Consider the following 7,720-nt stretch of genomic DNA (forward strand, 5'->3'; position numbering starts at 1 on the left):
GTTGCATGAAGTCGGCATATATAAAATTGATGTGGGGATTGGCATATGCGTATGACAATGATTGTGGTCCCATTGGTATGGTAAATATGATTCTGGTCCAATCGATTAAATGAAATGTAAAATTTGAAGCCTTTTTTTTGCTAATCTTGTAGAAACAAACTTGATTTTCTTTTTTTCTTTTTTTGTTTTATTAAGGGTCAATTTTATCTCAAACATCATTTTATAACAAACCGAATACATCTAGGATATCAAAGAAAAAATACATAAGATTATGTACTATACATGTGAAATGGGCTACCAATTACAAAAAATAATTGAAAGTCGATACTCAATTTGAATGGAAGCATGTCACATTGTGGGACATATAGCATGTAGACGTGTATTACATAGCATTGTTGGACATATAATTGTAAACTACGGACCACTAATATTTATTTCTCAATAGTAGATTACTTTAGCCACTCATTTATTATTAATAAACAAATTAGATTAATGGCAATGGAGCCTAATATTTGTTTACACTTTTAAATAAGCAACTTTTAGAATTTATTAAAGCAAGTGCATAAGTGCTTATATTAAACAATAACTACTTACATTGATTTCTTATACTAATATGCCACATGCCACTAGTTAACTCTTGATATGTTTTAATACATATATATATATATGTATATATATATTTATATGTAACGAATCTTTTTCTTTAATATGTCATAATGTGGTGTTTCATTTGCTTCAAAAAGTATCAATATGCTATGGTATTAGAATCTTGAAATGATATGTTAACTAAATTTTTAATTGTATTGTTATAGGTCTATTTACAACCTAAGTGTTGTATGGAGGTTATTTTGAGTTCACTCCATCTACAAAGTATATGAGTGGGAAATTGTCCCATTTTGATAATTGTAATCTTGACAAGTGGAGTATAATAGTGTTGGCAGAGACTGTGAAAGAGTTGGGATACAATAGATTTAAGAAGCTATGGTATTTATCGTCAGGTACTTACTCAGAGTTTAGATTAAGACCAATAGAATTTGATGATGATACAATGGATATAGTTGACTTAGGTAGTATATTTAAAGTAATTGATGTTTATTTAGAGCATCCTGAAGAAGTAAATCCTCTGTTAGCTAATATAGAAGGATTAGTGATAACACTGATAATGATTTTATGGTGCCATATGATGATAATGCACCAATGAATGTACCATTGGAAGATCCACATGTACAACCATTGGATAAACCAATGGTTGAACCAATAGTTGAATCATTGAATCAACTAGTGGATGATACAACAATTAGTAGTCATTATATGGAAATGGTACATCATAGAGATGAAGAAGAAGAGAATGTTCATGAAAGAAATGTTGGCTATGAATATGCTATCTGTATGATGTTAATGTGCATGAAGAGGACGATGATGGGTTACAAGAATGTGCAACCTTAACAGATAGTTTAGTTGTTTATTCATCAAATGGAGGTATTGTAAGAGGTTCTGGCTTGGCAGATAATGGAGTCGTTTAATAGGGATTGATGATGTAGGTGCTGGTATAGGTGGCTTGGTAGATAATGAGGCTAAAAATGCATTACATGGAGCTAGTTTATGATTTTGATCAACTTGTTAGTTTGCCAAGTAGTTCTGATGATGATGAAGTACTCACATACATCATTGTTTATAGCATATGGGGTTCCAATTTGGAAAATAATGTTAGAATGAAGTTTGGTAGTCAAATTGAATTTAAGGAATATTTGATTAATTATGCATTGTTTGGTGGCTAGAATATTAGACTCATAAAAAGTGCATCTTGGAGGATTACAGCAGTGTGTTAGGAAGGTTGCCCTTGGAAAGTACATGCTTTTCATATGCAAGGACAAGATAATTTCCAAATTAAGACATTGCAAGGAGAGCACACATCTACTAGGTCACTCAATAATAGGTTAGTGAATTGAAAATAGTTGGCTAACAGGTACTTTGATGATCTCATATAAAATCTAAATATGAAGTTGTCTAATTTCCAACCGTAGGTTAAACAAGATCTTATAGTTGACATAACAGAGTCACAAGTTTATCGAGCTAGAGCGAAAGCCAATGCAAAGGCAGCAGGTGATGTGGTTGAGTAATACGGTCGGCTTTAGGATTATTGTGTAAAGATTGTTAGATCAAATCTTGGAAGCACCCGTAGATTGAAGATAACATGGAGTTTAGAAAATTTATTTTCTTAAGGACATATATTTGCTTAGGAGCATGTAAAGATGGATTTAAAGCCTGTTGTATCCCTTTTATTGGATTGGATGGATGTCATTTGAAGGGTCAATATGGAAGCCAATTGTTTACTGCTGTTGATGTATCACATTGCTTATGCAATAGTTAAGACTGAGAACAAAACTCATGGAGCTGATTTCTATAGTATTTAATGGAAGATATTAGGTATATAGATGATGGAAAGAAATTCACATTCATGAATGATCAGAAAAAGTTATGCCTTATCCATTTAGTTAGGAGGTTCTTTGTTTTAATATATTTTCTATTTTAATACCATATTGATCAACATTGACTTTGTTTTATATAATTAGTTACAATATTTTCAGTCTTATGTGACAAGGCATAGCCATTACATAATATGTGCTTCTAGATTATTTTTTCATGCATAAAATCCCTTTTCTTCTTTTCTTCTCCATTTTTTATTTATGTTTGTTTGAATCTAGGAAAACATAATACTTCTTATGGATTAAATGAAGTATTACTGTGAATTGGTGATACTAGTTGTCCATTAGTATTTTACAAGTTTGTTGATGGCAATGATATTGGTAATACTATTGGTAGATTTGTTCAAAACTGAATGTTTTGAGTTAAAAGATAACGGTCTATTATATGTATTGTAGGGTCTGATTCCTGTAATCAAAAAGCTGATGCTGAATATGGACCATCGATTTTGTGTGAGATATTATATGTCAACTTTAGCAAGTTATACTAAGGATAGAAGTTCAAGGACATACTGCAAAATACAGCTAGAGCAAGCAATACTCATGATTTTATTAGAAAATAAAAGCTCTGAAGCAGGCAAAGAGCAAGGTTGCTGAATGGTTGACAAAGTTGAAGACAAAATATTGGAGTCAACATACATTCACAGGGGATTTGAAATGTGAATTATTGGCTAACAACATTATCAAGTGTTTCAATGCATGCATATGGGAGGGTAGAGATAAACTTATTTTAGTGATATTAAAACATATTAGGAAAAAGTTGATGGTCTCAATAAAGGAAATGAGGCAGCACATGAGAAAGCAGAATAAAGAGTTCTGCCCATAACCTCTTGAAAAGCTGGAGCAAATGAAGGTAAACAACTGGAGAAACTTACCAACATTTGTTGGTTATGAGATTTTTGAGGTTGACAACCATCTAAACAAATATATGGTTAACTTGAAAGTACACAACTATAGTTGCAGGAAATGGAATGTTAATGGTATACCATGTAGTCATGCAGTGTCTTGTTTTCTATATGAAATAATACCTTGCTAAGTACATAGATCCTTAGTACAACAAAGCTACATATATGAAGGCTTATGAACCAATATTTTTCCATTAGATGGACAAGACATGTGAACTAAGACTTCTTTTGAAGCTATATACCCTCCCCCCTATAAAAAAGTTCTTGGAAGGCCAAAAAAAATTAGAAGAAAAGATCAATCTGAAAATTAAAGTTCAAGGGAGCCAACAGTTAAATGCAAAAACTATTGGGAATGGGGACACAGTAGAAAGACTTACAAGAAACCTATTACACGAAGATCAATAAATTGGCATTTCAGGAGACAATATGTGATAGAGCCTCTAGATGATATCCTTGATAGAAATATGATAGGCTTTTTACCATAATCCTTATATTTGGTTAATTATGCAGATGCATGAAAACCCTCCAAGATATAAGAACTTTAGTTGATATGTCGCCTGCATCATCAAATACGGTAATGGGTTTTTCTTATTCAATATTTATATATATGTACTTCGATGACTGTTAGCTGATATTGCTTACTCCACATCAATGAAGATACTTTGACTTTGAGAAATATTTTATTTATGCAAATTCACATGGAAGGAGACTTTCAAAGTGCAAGCATATGCTCTATTTTTAAAACTACCAGCAGGGGACAAGGCAATTTAGCTGACTTACCACATGCAAGTTCAACTCCATTTGCATTTGTATGTATCGTAAAGTATTATATATTGTATGTTATTGTAAAACTGTTATTAATATTTTGTACAAAAATCATGTAGGAAGTAGTAGAAGGATGAGTTGGAAAAGGAAAAGGATGAGGGAAAGGACAACAACAAAAAGGAAAACTCAATGCCATTAATAAACCACAACACCACCATATAATAATCAACCATCACCTACAGCCAGAGACAAATGACGATCCTTTTCACAACAAATATGAATTAAGAATGGCACTTACTGATATGAGGAATAGAAGAATATATGTTTGTTTTGTTGCTATTGGACATATATATATATATATATATTAGGATTTTTTGTGCATATGTATCAGCCATATGTCCAAGCTTAAAACTACTATATAGTTGTACTTTTAGGATTGTTAGCTTGTTAGAACAGCCACATTTTATGTTTGGCTTTGTTAAGGATTTAAAGCTCAACAAAGTATTTATGCTATTATCTTTCGAATTGATGTAAGACAATAAATTTAAGTGCTTTATAAGATAATGAGGAATTGAGGCTGCTTTTTAAAGTTCAATGTAATGATTTACACTATATAAATGTCACCATTTTTATTGTTTTAGTTATGCAAATGGATGCTTAAACTTAATGTCGTAACAATTGATCTAACTTGTTCCTTAGTGTTACTTTGCAAGACTTAGTTATTCTACATATACCCCTCGATAATAGTCAATGCTTTTAGTAAGCAATTGCAAATCCTTATACAATATTAAAACTGTTGAAATTGACAAACATACAACACCAGCACTTTCAATACCAAAATGTCAAACATACAAATAACCATTCATTGTTTTACCCGTACATCCACAACCATTCTATAAAACAATTATTAAAAATATTAAAATTGCTACTAATACAATGTATATCTTTCTTATTTTGTATACATAGATATTTTAATTTCCCTTTACGTTTCACACACTTTTTCTCCACATACTTAGTATGAGTCATCCATTTTTCTAGCTCTGATTTATATTCTTCTATCCTTAGTTTGTCATAGGTCTCTTGTTGCTTATATGTTCGAATCTCATCTTCCAAATTATGTATTTTTGTCTTAAGTGATCAACCACAATCCTAGCATTATCTGACATGGGTGCATCAATACATTTGAAAATTTTGCATCCTCCAGTATCCTATAAACATATAACAAGGCATTCCAAAAATTGCCGTTACATATGAAAATTTGTAGTTATATATACATATATCCACATCTTCTAACCAAACCAATCTATTGATATGTATGTAACAATGATAATGAGCAAGTAATCAAAATATTTTATATGAAAATTTTACCATTCTTTGTCAAATAGACATGAAACCAATATAAAAATTAGCAACATTCCCTTGCTTGCTTCACTTCTTCTTGCCGATAGTATGGCACATTTTTTCTTTAGTAACAAACTATCATAACAAGGCTTGTTCAAACAAAAGATTAGAGGAGGTACTACAATCAATGAACTATTGATTTGAAAGCGTAATCCGGGCTAATATTTCAAAGTGATTATCCGCATGCCCTGCTCCACAAATAAAAGTAAAAAAAAGAGATGCTATAAAAAAAAAAAAAATGAAACCAACTCAATCAAACTAGTGCAATAGTGAATCAAATCACTACTATCAATCGACTTCAACAAAGCCAAATCATTCCATATACCCATCAACAGCATTCAAGCCCATGTCTCTCACCTCTTTCCTTAGAATAAAACAAAACATATTTTTAATAACATTTATACAAAAACAAAACATGAGCTATGACCATATATTTTTTCAGAATTCTTTTTTATAAAATTATACAATTTGACAAAATATAATTTTTAAAATTTCACAACTATATCGACCGTGAAGTATAGCCCCAACATGACCCGATATTTTTCCTATCTTAAACTTTACATGAATATAAGCTAAATTCTATCCTTAAATCCAAAAATCCTAAAACAATACATTTTGTTTATTACAACTATAGAATCTCCTCCCAGGATTGATACTTGTCATTGATATTCTGACCAAAGCTGGTCATGGTGCTTTACAATTGCATAGCGAATATGAATTTGTTGAAGAAACCGAGTTGCTTTAAGACATTTTCTCTTCCTCTTCTTCTTCTTCTTTTTCATGAATTGCTCTTTCTTATGAATTGCATAGATTCTGTCGTTGTTTTTTGTTTGGAGTTAAGGGCTTTTGGAGGGTTAAAATAGTGCACTGTGTGTTTTTAATTTTTAATAATATTTTTTTTTATTTTTTTACTCTTAGAAAATAAATTAAATTTTGAAAAAAAAAATAAAAAATCATATTTGGGGGTCACATACGATGAAATATATTAAAATTAACCCAATTGGTCCAAATTGAAATGATTTTAAAAACATGAGGTATTAGGATGTTAAAATTGATTTTAGAGAATCCAATATGAAATTGTTTGAATTTACAGAGTAGTAAAGTGCAGTTATCCCAATATTTAATTTCAAAAAAAAAATTTTGAGAAGTTCAAAAAAAGATAATTTTTCAAGCCTTTAGAAATTTCACAGGCTTTAAAAGAGTTCATTAAGCCTTAGGAAAATGCTTTGAAACTTTATAAATATTTTTTTTTTTGAAGCCTAGGAAACGTTCAAGAGGCTTCAGAAACTTTTTGTTGTAGTATGTCATGTGAGTTGTATATAAAGTTGAGGAAAAGGTGTATGCTGTCCAAAAGAAATTTTATACCATTACCTTCTTGCTTATGCCTGATGTTGAAAATTTCCCTTCAAAATGTTAAAAAAGTGTTTTTTGCATCAATGTTTCTTGAATAATATACTAATATATTTTTTTCCCAGCTTTTAGAATTAACGATGTTACCCCTTGAATTTTATTATTATTATTCTTTTTGCTATTATATATTACATGATTGCACATTTATAGTGGAGATAAGGGCAATAATATTATTTCAAAAACATTGTTGTTCCATTGCCTCTTAATTATATTTGAGGTTGCAAATTCCCCTTAACATCTTAGATAAATAGAAGAATTTTTGTAAATATTTTTCAAAGCCAACCAAAAAAAATATCTTAGAAGTTTAAGACAAATTTTTGAAGTAACAAAAAAACTTGAAAACCCTAGTATATTTTTTTGAAGCTCAGAAAAATTGAAAAGTCTCAAAAATATTCTCCAAGATTCCAAAAAATTCAAAAATTCAAGAAAGATGTCAAAAAATGTTTATTGAGGTTTATCAAATTTTTCTTAGGTCACTATAATGCCAAATTGGCCTATTTATATAAACAATATATACCTTAATTAACTATTTATATAAACAATATATACCTTAATTATAACTTTTTCTTGAACGAATTTTGTAAAAATATGAACTAAAATAACTTTTAATATTAATTATTGGTCAATTTTTATCAATTTTGATTCAAAATAGATGATAACTTACAAATATATTGTTTATTTGAATAGTTAATTTAATATTAAATGGTAAATTTATCAAATTCTAACAAAAAATTGAGCTAATCAATGAGGTTGGCT

The sequence above is a fragment of the Ziziphus jujuba genome, chromosome 8, assembly GCF_031755915.1.
Source record: "Ziziphus jujuba cultivar Dongzao chromosome 8, ASM3175591v1".
In the NCBI taxonomy this organism is placed as follows: domain Eukaryota; kingdom Viridiplantae; phylum Streptophyta; class Magnoliopsida; order Rosales; family Rhamnaceae; genus Ziziphus; species Ziziphus jujuba.